We start from the raw sequence: 14,033 nt of genomic DNA, 5'->3' as shown, positions 1-14,033 counted from the left end.
ATAACGACAAAAATATACCACAGTCTTAATAAATACTCTTTGGAAGGAAAAATAATAGTTCAAGTAAGGTTTCTTCTTGGCAAATAGTTCTTTAGCAAAGTATTCTTCTGAGCACAGTTCTTTGGCAACAATGTAACCGCCACAGGAGTCACACGACGTCGAGTCTACAAGATTCCCAAGGTTCGGCGTTGACCGCGAGGAGCGCTACGTCGAGCCTGGAGTCGCAACAGACCCCACAAGTACAGTACCTTGAGAAACGACGAAAACGAGGATCCACGGCGTCGAGATGTCGGCGTCGAGATGTCGGCGTCGAGGTCGGCGTCGATCGTGCCTCGGAGTCGGGTCAATCCGCAGCGGTGTCGAGGGATGTCGGGCCGGAGCAGCGCTCACGGCGTCGAGAAGGGCGTCGAGTCGATGCGATCAGCAGCGGCGTCGGGACGGGGTCGCTTGGAGGTGGAGCCGATACTCACTCCTCACTGGCGTTGATACCGGCGTCGAGACGGGGTCACTTGGAGCCGGGGCCGATACCCACTGCTCACTGGCGTTGCTGCTGGCGTCGAGACTGCAGATTTTCCCTTGTGTACTGGAAACAACACTTTCCAGCAATTCGGCAATTCAGTAGATGGTGAAGTCCTTTGGCCCTGTGACTTCAACAGGAGACTGGCACTCTTCCAGTCCATGGAGATTTCCTAGCAAGTGTTCAGAGAGTACACACCAAGTTCCTCTCTCCATGTTCCTTGGCAAAAATAAAGAAGCAGCTTTCAGGTTCCTCCACAGCAAAACAGCACTCTGGCAGAAAGGGGAGGCAAGTCCTTAGATCAGCAGGCTTCTTGTCCTTGGTACAGGTTTCCTTGTCAGAAGTGATCTGAGTTCTTGGTTCAGGGGTCCTTCTCTTATACCCCTTTTTCCCTTTGTTCCCTTTGTCCAAGCAGGGAGATTCCCACCATCTCAGGTTTGTTGTGGGTGTTGCCAGGCAGAGGCACCTGGCCTATTCACTGAGCAGGGCAGAGTCCTCAGCCGCCCAGCAGGAGGCGGAGCCAGTATTGTCACTGGCAGGAGCAGGGCTATCAGTCGCCCAGCAGGAGGTGGAGCCAGTATTATGTCAGGCAGGGCAGGCTACTCTTCCCTCACTCTATGTGTAAACGCCCCATTCACCCCACACTGACTCATTCAGACCTCTGGAGCCACCCAGCCCCTGACACACACACCAAACCAGCAGAGACCGGTAGATAGTTGGACAAGAAAATAGCCACTTTCTAAAAGTGCTATTTTCAAACATAGAATTTAAAAACCATCCATCCTAAAGGGTGTGTTATTAAATTCTGAGTTCAGGGATACTAAACTCGACTTGCTACCATGCTCCCTGAGTCAGATAGATTATAATGGAGTTAATAATCAGTCTGCCCAGTCTGGCCTATTGGAGGCAGGTAGCCCTTCAATAGTGAAAAACAAAAATGGCTGTAATTCACTATTAGGTCATGCCACACACATCAGGGCATGACCTACCTTTTACCAACAATGCACCCTGCCCTAGGGCCTACCATAGAGGTGTCTGAAATGTGGCAAAGTGAATGTTTAGAGACTAGTAAGTAGGTTTCCTTACCAAGTCGAGATGGCAGTCAGGGACTGCACGCAGGCGCTGCGGTGGCAGGCCTGAGACACATTTTACACGCTGCTTCTGTGGGTGGCACAACCAGTGCTGCAAGCCCACCAGCAGCAGTTAACTTACACGCCCTTGGCACACGCAGTGCACTAGACTAGGGTCTGAACAGTAAGTCAACCAAGCCAATCATGGTAACACCAATCAATGTAACAATTTAACATAGGGAGCACTTGCACTGTGGCACTGATCAGCAGTGGCACAGTGCCGAAAGCAATAATCCAGCAAAAACATCGTAAACAGAGGAGGCAAACTGAAAAAAATGGAGGAGAGACTCATGCCAATGATGCCAGGGCTAACACGTGTCCCCTCCAGCTGAAATGTGGGGAGAACTACCCTTCACCCAGGGAGTCCTCATCACTAAGGCGGAAAAATCTGGACAGACCATCAGCATTGGCGTGATCTGTACCAGGGCGGTGTTCCACCGTAAAGTCCATCCCCTGTAGGGAAATGGACCACCTCAACAGTTTTGGGTTCTCACCCCTCATCTGCATTAACCATCTGAGGGGCCTGTGGTCTGTCTGAACCCGGAAGTGAGTCCCAAACAGGTAGGGTCTTAGCTTCTTCAGCGCCCAGACCACAGCAAATGCCTCACGCTCTATCGCACTCCACCTTTGTTCCCTGGGAAGTAACCTCCGGCTGATGAAGGCTACAGGTAAGTCTCGGCCCTCCTCATTCATCTGTGCTAGAACAGCCCCCACACCATGCTCTGAAGCGTCTGTCTGGACAATGAATTCTTTTGAAAAGTCGGGTGCCTGGAGGAACGGTGCTGTACACATTGCAGTTTTCAGGGTGTCAAAGGCGTTCTGACAGGCGTCAGTCCAGATCACAAGTCTCGGCTGCTTCCTGGAAGTCAGCGAGGTCAAGGGGTGCACAATGTTGCCATACCCCTTGACAAACCTCCTGTAGTAACCCGTGAGACCCAAGAAGGCTCTCACCTGAGTCTGGGTTTTGGGCGGTTCCCAAGCCAGGATGGTATCTATCTTGGGTTGCAGGGGGGCCACCTTGCCGCTCCCTACTTGGTGCCCCAAGTACACCACTGAACCCTGCCCAATCTGGCACTTACTAGCCTTGATTGTGAGGCCTGCTCTGCGCAGGGCCAACAACACTTCCTGGAGGTGGCGCAAGTGTTCCTCCCAGCTGGCGCTGAACACTGCTATATCGTCCAGGTAGGCGGCGCTGAAATCTTCCAGCCCGGCCAATACCTGGTTAACCAACCTCTGGAATGTGGCAGGGGCATTCTTCATCCCAAAGGGCATCACACGGAACTGGTAGTGCCCATCTGGTGTGGAGAATGCAGACCTCTCTTTTGCCCCATCAGTCAAGGCGATCTGCCAGTACCCAGACGTTAGATCAAACGTACTAAGGTACCGGGCAGCCCCCAACCGATCGATGAGCTCATCAGCTCTGGGGATGGGGTGCGCGTCAGTCTTGGTGACCGAATTGAGTCCTCGGTAATCCACACAGAACCGAAGTTCTGGTGAAGCACCAGGCGCCGCAGCCTTTGGGACCAAGACCACTGGGCTGGCCCAAGGACTGCTAGAGGACTCAACCACCCCTAAGGCAAACATCTTGGAGACCTCCTCCTTGATATATGCTCTGACCTTTTCAGTCACCCTGTAGGCCTTGTGCCTCACAGGAGTGCTGTCCCCAGTGTCCACATCATGGACACACCACTGAGTGACACCAGGGATTAAGGAGAACAGATCAGGGAATTGTACCAACAGATGGCGACAATCTTGCTGCTGCTCAGGGGTCAGTGTGTCAGAGAGGACAACACCATCCACTGACCCATCTTTTTCTTTTGCACACAGGAGGTCAGGAAGAGGCTCACTCTCCTCCTCCATCCCAGCATCTGTGGCAAGGAGCATGCCCACTTCGGACCTGTCTAAGTGGGGCTTTAACCGGTTGACATGCAGGACCCTTAAGGGGTTCCTGGGAGACTTCAAGTCCACCAAGTAGGTGACATCGCTCTTTTTCTCCACAACCTCAAATGGTCCAGTCCACCTGCCCTTGAGCGCACAAGGTTCCACAGGGGCCATGACCCAAACTTTCTGACCAGGTTGAAGCTCAACCAGAGTGGCATTCTGATCGTACCACCGCTTCATCTCTTCCTGGCTGGCCTCCAGATTTGCCTGAGCAAGATCTCTGAAGCGCCGAGTCTGGTTCCTAAAGGCCAGCATGTAACTATATACATCCTGGGGAGGTTTCCTGGGAGATTGCTCCCAGCCTTCTTTGACCAGACTCAAAGGTCCTCTTACCGGGTGACCATACAAAAGCTCAAAGGGGCTGAACCCTAGAGACTTCTGTGGCACCTCACGGTAAGCAAACAGCAGGCATGGCAAGAGGACGTCCCATTTACGCCTCATTGGTTCTTCAAGACCCATGATCATGCCTTTTAGGGTCCGGTTGAATCTCTCAACCAGCCCGTTACCTTGAGGGTGGTAAGGAGTGGTAAACTTGTAGGTTACCCCACACTCCTTCCACAGAGACTTCATATAATTCGAAATGAAGTTGGTGCCCCGGTCTGACACCACCTCTCTGGGGAACCCCATGCGGGAGAAAACACCCATCAGTGCCTGTCACTGTGCGGAGAGGGATGGCTTCAGGGTACCGGGTGGCATGGTCCACCAAGACCAGGATAAACCTGTTGCCCATGGCTGTCTTGGGGTCCAGTGGCCCCACAATGTCAATTCCCACTCGCTCAAAGGGGGTACTGACGACGGGAAAAGGTTGGAGGGGAGCCTTCTGCTTCCGCCCACTTTTCCCACTTGCCTGGCAAGTTTGACAGGTCCTACAATGGATATCTGAATCCCTTCTCATCTGGGGCCAATAAAAATGGGTGACAAGCCTGTCATAGGTCTTGTCCTGCCCCAGATGTCCAGCTAACGGAACGTCATGAGCCAACCCCAGTAGGAAGGCTCTGAAGTGCTGGGGTACCACCAGCACACGGGCTGACCCAGGTTCAGCAGCCTTAGGCTCGCTATACAGGAGGTCGTTCTCCCAGTAGACCCAATGTGATCCTGACTGATCACCTGTCGTTTGGGCTGAGGCCTGCTGCCTCATACCCACAAGAGAAGGGCACACTTTCTGTTCAGCACAAAATTCCTCCCTGGAGGGACCACCATCCTGCTGCCAATGGGTCAGCTCGGGCAGGTCTCCCAGTTCGGCCACTTGTTCTCCTGTCGGTTCCAGGGCATCCCCCTCAGGGTCTGCTCCCTCCTGGACCGCGGGAACGATGGGGGACGGTTTCCCGCGCCCCCTGCCCCTTCTCTTCACGGTTGGGACCTGGGCCATACTTTCAGGCTCCAGGGCCCCATCAACACCCTTACTGACTGACATGGACCGGGTGGTCGCACACACCCACTCAGGCAGACCCAACATTTCCAGATGCGATTTTCTCTCCACCTTAGCCCAAGGGGAGTCCTCCAAATCATTGCCCAAGAGACAATCAACAGGCATGGCGGGCCTCACAGCAACCTGAAGAGTACCTGAGACCCCCCCCACTCAAAGGGAACTTGAGCTACCTCACACTGACTCTGTGAGTTGTCAGCAGCTACAACCGGGTAGAATGCATGAGGGACCACCTGCTCTCTGGACACCAAGTGACACTTGACAGCTGTCACACTCGCTCCGGTGTCTCTAAGAGCTTCCACCCTATGGCCATTAATGGTCACCCACTGCCTATATTTCTTAGTGTTACTAGGCAGAGGGGTTGGAGGGACCATTTCCACGTCTCCTAAAGAGACCAGGGACATTTCTGCGGGACCCCGCCCACCGGGGGCACCCATCTCCTCCCCTCCCAGGGCTACACTCGCTACCTGCCGAGGGGGTGCACGCGGCGGTGCATTCGAATCCTTCATGGGACACTGGGGATCATAATAACGGTGTCCCACCTGCTTACAGGCATAGCAGATCATGGGGCCCCTGTGAACAGGTTTACCTGTCGGGGCCTCTGGCTTCTTTACAGGGGGAGGCTGGGAACCCTTCCCTTGGTTCCCTTGGGGACTACTTTGGGGCCCTTTCTGAAACTCCCTCTGTTTACCCCTGTCCCCCCCACTCTTCTGCTGGGGACCCTGCCCACCTTTGGCTGAGTCTCCCACTGGACCCTTGTGGACCCTGGTACTGACCCAGCGGTCCGCCTCCTCAGCAAGTTTTCTAGGGTTAGATAGCTTGCTATCAACAAGGTGCTGGCGTAGCTCTGGAAAACAGTTATTAGACAAGTGCTCCCAAGCAAACAAATCATAAAGAGCATCATAACTATCAACCTTGCTACCCTTTATCCAACCATCCATGGTTCTGCAGAAAAAAGACACATATTCAACCCACGTAGTACCAGGCAATTTCTTACATTCTCTAAAGGTTTGTCTGTACTTTTCTGGAGTTAAGCCATATCTCAGCATTAAAGCATCTTTCATATGAGTATAAGACATCCTATCCTCAGCAGGAAGGCTCAACAAGGTATCTCTCCCTTCATTTGTAAAGCGGCTCCACAACCCCGTTCCCCAATCTTTCTCAGGGACCCGGTGGGCCAATAACGCTAACTCATATGCTTTAAACCATTGGCTAATATCTTCATTCTTACTGTAATCTTTGATCACATCTTTAGGAAAATAAAACCTACTTTCTGCAGGCACAGATGGAGTGCTGCCACCAGAGGGATTCAACTCTAAACTCTTAGTTTTAAGCTCCATCTCCCTCACCATCTTCTCACGTTCAAACGCTAATTTCTCTCTCTCAAAATCTAATCTTTTGCTCTCCATTTCAGCTTCTCTCTTGCTTCTTGCATTCTCTAATTCCAACTGCCCTCCTAATTTAAGTTTTGCCATTTCTAACTTGTACCCCCTCTCATTCTCCCTGTCTTCTAATTCTTCGGGGGAAAGGCTCCTAGAGGACGCACTACTGCCTGGAGATGACACTGGCCCACCTGTGGGCTCTTCCTCTTCCTCTTCTTCTTCCTCTTCCGGTACCACCATCGGATCAGAGGGATTTCTGGCCTCTAACCAGGCCTTCAGCGCTTTGAGGAAGCCCTCTTTCTTTGAGACACCTGTGGTAGGAACTTTAAACTGCTTGCAAAATCCTTTTAGATCTTTTAGCGTGTAGGAATCTATCTTCTCCTTATCAAATTCCCCCACAACAATCTCCACAGGTGTAGTGACTCCGGCATTCTCCATGGTCAAAACTGGCAGTGTTTTAAAAAAAATAAGCTCCAGGAAAGCGGAGAACAAAAATAGAATATCCTACCAAACAGACTGTGGCTGCGTTATGGTCTGCTTTCACTATGTAGCGTACACTAATCACTGCACATGAGTCATAAATGCAAAGTTCAAATCCTCACCGCTGACCACCAATGTTAGAACCGGCGGTCTCTAGTTGGCAGAGGTATACACTTCTGACAAATACGGACCTACCAACTCTAGTCAGTGAAAGGGGATTACACACTCAGATAACCCCTGCTACCCCCTTGGTAGCTTGGCAGAGCAGACAGGCTTATCTCAGAGGCAGTGTGTTAAGCATTTATGACCACATACAGTAATAAAGTGAATACACTACAGATGGACACGACACAGAAGTTACTATAAAAATAGTATTTTTATATAAGGCTTAGCACAAGACCAAATAACGACAAAAATATACCACAGTCTTAATAAATACTCTTTGGAAGGAAAAATAATAGTTCAAGTAAGGTTTCTTCTTGGCAAATAGTTCTTTAGCAAAGTATTCTTCTGAGCACAGTTCTTTGGCAACAATGTAACCCCCACAGGAGTCACACGACGTCGAGTCTACAAGATTCCCAAGGTTCGGCGTTGACCGCGAGGAGCGCTACGTCGAGCCTGGAGTCGCAACAGACCCCACAAGTACAGTACCTTGAGAAACGACGAAAACGAGGATCCACGGCGTCGAGATGTCGGCGTCGAGATGTCGGCGTCAAGGTCGGCGTCGATCGTGCCTCGGAGTCGGGTCAATCCGCAGCGGTGTCGAGGGATGTCGGGCCGGAGCAGCGCTCACGGCGTCGAGAAGGGCGTCGAGTCGATGCGATCAGCAGCGGCGTCGGGACGGGGTCGCTTGGAGGTGGAGCCGATACTCACTCCTCACTGGCGTTGATACCGGCGTCGAGACGGGGTCACTTGGAGCCGGGGCCGATACCCACTGCTCACTGGCGTTGCTGCTGGCGTCGAGACTGCAGATTTTCCCTTGTGTACTGGAAACAACACTTTCCAGCAATTCGGCAATTCAGTAGATGGTGAAGTCCTTTGGCCCTGTGACTTCAACAGGAGACTGGCACTCTTCCAGTCCATGGAGATTTCCTAGCAAGTGTTCAGAGAGTACACACCAAGTTCCTCTCTCCATGTTCCTTGGCAAAAATAAAGAAGCAGCTTTCAGGTTCCTCCACAGCAAAACAGCACTCTGGCAGAAAGGGGAGGCAAGTCCTTAGATCAGCAGGCTTCTTGTCCTTGGTACAGGTTTCCTTGTCAGAAGTGATCTGAGTTCTTGGTTCAGGGGTCCTTCTCTTATACCCCTTTTTCCCTTTGTTCCCTTTGTCCAAGCAGGGAGATTCCCACCATCTCAGGTTTGTTGTGGGTGTTGCCAGGCAGAGGCACCTGGCCTATTCACTGAGCAGGGCAGAGTCCTCAGCCGCCCAGCAGGAGGCGGAGCCAGTATTGTCACTGGCAGGAGCAGGGCTATCAGTCTCCCAGCAGGAGGTGGAGCCAGTATTATGTCAGGCAGGGCAGGCTACTCTTCCCTCACTCTATGTGTAAACGCCCCATTCACCCCACACTGACTCATTCAGACCTCTGGAGCCACCCAGCCCCTGACACACACACCAAACCAGCAGAGACCGGTAGATAGTTGGACAAGAAAATAGCCACTTTCTAAAAGTGCTATTTTCAAACATAGAATTTAAAAACCATCCATCCTAAAGGGTGTGTTATTAAATTCTGAGTTCAGGGATACTAAACTCGACTTGCTACCATGCTCCCTGAGTCAGATAGATTATAATGGAGTTAATAATCAGTCTGCCCAGTCTGGCCTATTGGAGGCAGGTAGCCCTTCAATAGTGAAAAACGAAAATGGCTGTAATTCACTATTAGGTCATGCCACACACATCAGGGCATGACCTACCTTTTACCAACAATGCACCCTGCCCTAGGGCCTACCATAGAGGTGTCTGAAATGTGGCAAAGTGAATGTTTAGAGACTAGTAAGTAGGTTTCCTTACCAAGTCGAGATGGCAGTCAGGGACTGCACGCAGGCGCTGCGGTGGCAGGCCTGAGACACATTTTACACGCTGCTTCTGTGGGTGGCACAACCAGTGCTGCAAGCCCACCAGCAGCAGTTAACTTACACGCCCTTGGCACACGCAGTGCACTAGACTAGGGTCTGAACAGTAAGTCAACCAAGCCAATCATGGTAACACCAATCAATGTAACAATTTAACATAGGGAGCACTTGCACTGTGGCACTGATCAGCAGTGGCACAGTGCCCAAAGCAATAATCCAGCAAAAACATCGTAAACAGAGGAGGCAAACAGAAAAAAATGGAGGAGAGACTCATGCCAATGATGCCAGGGCTAACACGTGTCCCCTCCAGCTGAAATGTGGGGAGAACTACCCTTCACCCAGGGAGTCCTCATCACTAAGGCGGAAAAATCTGGACAGACCATCAGCATTGGCGTGATCTGTACCAGGGCGGTGTTCCACCGTAAAGTCCATCCCCTGTAGGGAAATGGACCACCTCAACAGTTTTGGGTTCTCACCCCTCATCTGCATTAACCATCTGAGGGGCCTGTGGTCTGTCTGAACCCGGAAGTGAGTCCCAAACAGGTAGGGTCTTAGCTTCTTCAGCGCCCAGACCACAGCAAATGCCTCACGCTCTATCGCACTCCACCTTTGTTCCCTGGGAAGTAATCTCCGGCTGATGAAGGCTACAGGTAAGTCTCGGCCCTCCTCATTCATCTGTGCTAGAACAGCCCCCACACCATGCTCTGAAGCGTCTGTCTGGACAATGAATTCTTTTGAAAAGTCGGGTGCCTGGAGGACCGGTGCTGTACACATTGCAGTTTTCAGGGTGTCAAAGGCGTTCTGACAGGCGTCAGTCCAGATCACAAGTCTCGGCTGCTTCCTGGAAGTCAGCGAGGTCAAGGGGTGCACAATGTTGCCATACCCCTTGACAAACCTCCTGTAGTAACCCGTGAGACCCAAGAAGGCTCTCACCTGAGTCTGGGTTTTGGGCGGTTCCCAAGCCAGGATGGTATCTATCTTGGGTTGCAGGGGGGCCACCTTGCCGCTCCCTACTTGGTGCCCCAAGTACACCACTGAACCCTGCCCAATCTGGCACTTACTAGCCTTGATTGTGAGGCCTGCTCTGCGCAGGGCCAACAACACTTCCTGGAGGTGGCGCAAGTGTTCCTCCCAGCTGGCGCTGAACACTGCTATATCGTCCAGGTAGGCGGCGCTGAAATCTTCCAGCCCGGCCAATACCTGGTTAACCAACCTCTGGAATGTGGCAGGGGCATTCTTCATCCCAAAGGGCATCACACGGAACTGGTAGTGCCCATCTGGTGTGGAGAATGCAGACCTCTCTTTTGCCCCATCAGTCAAGGCGATCTGCCAGTACCCAGACGTTAGATCAAACGTACTAAGGTACCGGGCAGCCCCCAACCGATCGATGAGCTCATCAGCTCTGGGGATGGGGTGCGCGTCAGTCTTGGTGACCGAATTGAGTCCTCGGTAATCCACACAGAACCGAAGTTCTGGTGAAGCACCAGGCGCCGCAGCCTTTGGGACCAAGACCACTGGGCTGGCCCAAGGACTGCTAGAGGACTCAACCACCCCTAAGGCAAACATCTTGGAGACCTCCTCCTTGATATATGCTCTGACCTTTTCAGTCACCCTGTAGGCCTTGTGCCTCACAGGAGTGCTGTCCCCAGTGTCCACATCATGGACACACCACTGAGTGACACCAGGGATTAAGGAGAACAGATCAGGGAATTGTACCAACAGATGGCGACAATCTTGCTGCTGCTCAGGGGTCAGTGTGTCAGAGAGGACAACACCATCCACTGACCCATCTTTTTCTTTTGCACACAGGAGGTCAGGAAGAGGCTCACTCTCCTTCTCCATCCCAGCATCTGTGGCAAGGAGCATGCCCACTTCGGACCTGTCTAAGTGGGGCTTTAACCGGTTGACATGCAGGACCCTTAAGGGGTTCCTGGGAGACTTCAAGTCCACCAAGTAGGTGACATCGCTCTTTTTCTCCACAACCTCAAATGGTCCAGTCCACCTGTCCTTGAGCGCACAAGGTTCCACAGGGGCCATGACCCAAACTTTCTGACCAGGTTGAAGCTCAACCAGAGTGGCATTCTGATCGTACCACCGCTTCATCTCTTCCTGGCTGGCCTCCAGATTTGCCTGAGCAAGATCTCTGAAGCGCCGAGTCTGGTTCCTAAAGGCCAGCATGTAACTATATACATCCTGGGGAGGTTTCCTGGGAGATTGCTCCCAGCCTTCTTTGACCAGACTCAAAGGTCCTCTTACCGGGTGACCATACAAAAGCTCAAAGGGGCTGAACCCTAGAGACTTCTGTGGCACCTCACGGTAAGCAAACAGCAGGCATGGCAAGAGGACGTCCCATTTACGCCTCATTGGTTCTTCAAGACCCATGATCATGCCTTTTAGGGTCCGGTTGAATCTCTCAACCAGCCCGTTACCTTGAGGGTGGTAAGGAGTGGTAAACTTGTAGGTTACCCCACACTCCTTCCACAGAGACTTCATATAATTCGAAATGAAGTTGGTGCCCCGGTCTGACACCACCTCTCTGGGGAACCCCATGCGGGAGAAAACACCCATCAGTGCCTGTCACTGTGCGGAGAGGGATGGCTTCCGGGTACCGGGTGGCATGGTCCACAAAGACCAGGATAAACCTGTTGCCCATGGCTGTCTTGGGGTCCAGTGGCCCCACAATGTCAATTCCCACTCGCTCAAAGGGGGTACTGACGACGGGAAAAGGTTGGAGGGGAGCCTTCTGCTTCCGCCCACTTTTCCCACTTGCCTGGCAAGTTTGACAGGTCCTACAATGGATATCTGAATCCCTTCTCATCTGGGGCCAATAAAAATGGGTGACAAGCCTGTCATAGGTCTTGTCCTGCCCCAGATGTCCAGCTAACGGAACGTCATGAGCCAACCCCAGTAGGAAGGCTCTGAAGCGCTGGGGTACCACCAGCACACGGGCTGACCCAGGTTCAGCAGCCTTAGGCTCGCTATACAGGAGGTCGTTCTCCCAGTAGACCCAATGTGATCCTGACTGATCACCTGTCGTTTGGGCTGAGGCCTGCTGCCTCATACCCACAAGAGAAGGGCACACTTTCTGTTCAGCACAAAATTCCTCCCTGGAGGGACCACCATCCTGCTGCCAATGGGTCAGCTCGGGCAGGTCTCCCAGTTCGGCCACTTGTTCTCCTGTCGGTTCCAGGGCATCCCCCTCAGGGTCTGCTCCCTCCTGGACCGCGGGAATGATGGGGGACGGTTTCCCGCGCCCCCTGCCCCTTCTCTTCACGGTTGGGACCTGGGCCATACTTTCAGGCTCCAGGGCCCCATCAACACCCTTACTGACTGACATGGACCGGGTGGTCGCACACACCCACTCAGGCAGACCCAACATTTCCAGATGCGATTTTCTCTCCACCTTAGCCCAAGGGGAGTCCTCCAAATCATTGCCCAAGAGACAATCAACAGGCATGGCGGGCCTCACAGCAACCTGAAGAGTACCTGAGACCCCCCCCCACTCAAAGGGAACTTGAGCTACCTCACACTGACTCTGTGAGTTGTCAGCAGCTACAACGGGGTAGAATGCATGAGGGACCACCTGCTCTCTGGACACCAAGTGACACTTGACAGCTGTCACACTCGCTCCGGTGTCTCTAAGAGCTTCCACCCTATGGCCATTAATGGTCACCCACTGCCTATATTTCTTAGTGTTACTAGGCAGAGGGGTTGGAGGGACCATTTCCACGTCTCCTAAAGAGACCAGGGACATTTCTGCGGGACCCCACCCACCGGGGGCACCCATCTCCTCCCCTCCCAGGGCTACACTCGCTACCTGCCGAGGGGGTGCACGCGGCGGTGCATTCGAATCCTTCATGGGACACTGGGGATCATAATAACGGTGTCCCACCTGCTTACAGGCATAGCAGATCATGGGGCCCCTGTGAACAGGTTTACCTGTCGGGGCCTCTGGCTTCTTCACAGGGGGAGGCTGGGAACCCTTCCCTTGGTTCCCTTGGGGACTACTTTGGGGCCCTTTCTGAAACTCCCTCTGTTTACCCCTGTCCCCCCCACTCTTCTGCTGGGGACCCTGCCCACCTTTGGCTGAGTCTCCCACTGGACCCTTGTGGACCCTGGTACTGACCCAGCGGTCCGCCTCCTCAGCAAGTTTTCTAGGGTTAGATAGCTTGCTATCAACAAGGTGCTGGCGTAGCTCTGGAAAACAGTTATTAGACAAGTGCTCCCAAGCAAACAAATCATAAAGAGCATCATAACTATCAACCTTGCTACCCTTTATCCAACCATCCATGGTTCTGCAGAAAAAAGACACATATTCAACCCACGTAATACCAGGCAATTTCTTACATTCTCTAAAGGTTTGTCTGTACTTTTCTGGAGTTAAGCCATATCTCAGCATTAAAGCATCTTTCATATGAGTATAAGACATCCTATCCTCAGCAGGAAGGCTCAACAAGGTATCTCTCCCTTCATTTGTAAAGCGGCTCCACAACCCCGTTCCCCAATCTTTCTCAGGGACCCGGTGGGCCAATAACGCTAACTCATATGCTTTAAACCATTGGCTAATATCTTCATTCTTACTGTAATCTTTGATCACATCTTTAGGAAAATAAAACCTACTTTCTGCAGGCACAGATGGAGTGCTGCCACCAGAGGGATTCAACTCTAAACTCTTAGTTTTAAGCTCCATCTCCCTCACCATCTTCTCACGTTCAAACGCTAATTTCTCTCTCTCAAAATCTAATCTTTTGCTCTCCATTTCAGCTTCTCTCTTGCTTCTTGCATTCTCTAATTCCAACTGCCCTCCTAATTTAAGTTTTGCCATTTCTAACTTGTACCCCCTCTCCTTCTCCCTGTCTTCTAATTCTTCGGGGGAAAGGCTCCTAGAGGACGCACTACTGCCTGGAGATGACACTGGCCCACCTGTGGGCTCTTCCTCTTCCTCTTCTTCTTCCTCTTCCGGTACCACCACCGGATCAGAGGGATTTCTGGCCTCTAACCAGGCCTTCAGCGCTTTGAGGAAGCCCTCTTTCTTTGAGACACCTGTGGTAGGAACTTTAAACTGCTTGCAAAATCCTTTTAGATCTTT

The sequence above is a fragment of the Triturus cristatus genome, chromosome 1_2 (assembly GCF_964204655.1).
Source record: "Triturus cristatus chromosome 1_2, aTriCri1.1, whole genome shotgun sequence".
Classification (NCBI taxonomy): Eukaryota; Metazoa; Chordata; class Amphibia; order Caudata; family Salamandridae; genus Triturus; species Triturus cristatus.
Note: the sequence above shows the minus strand (reverse complement) of the source record.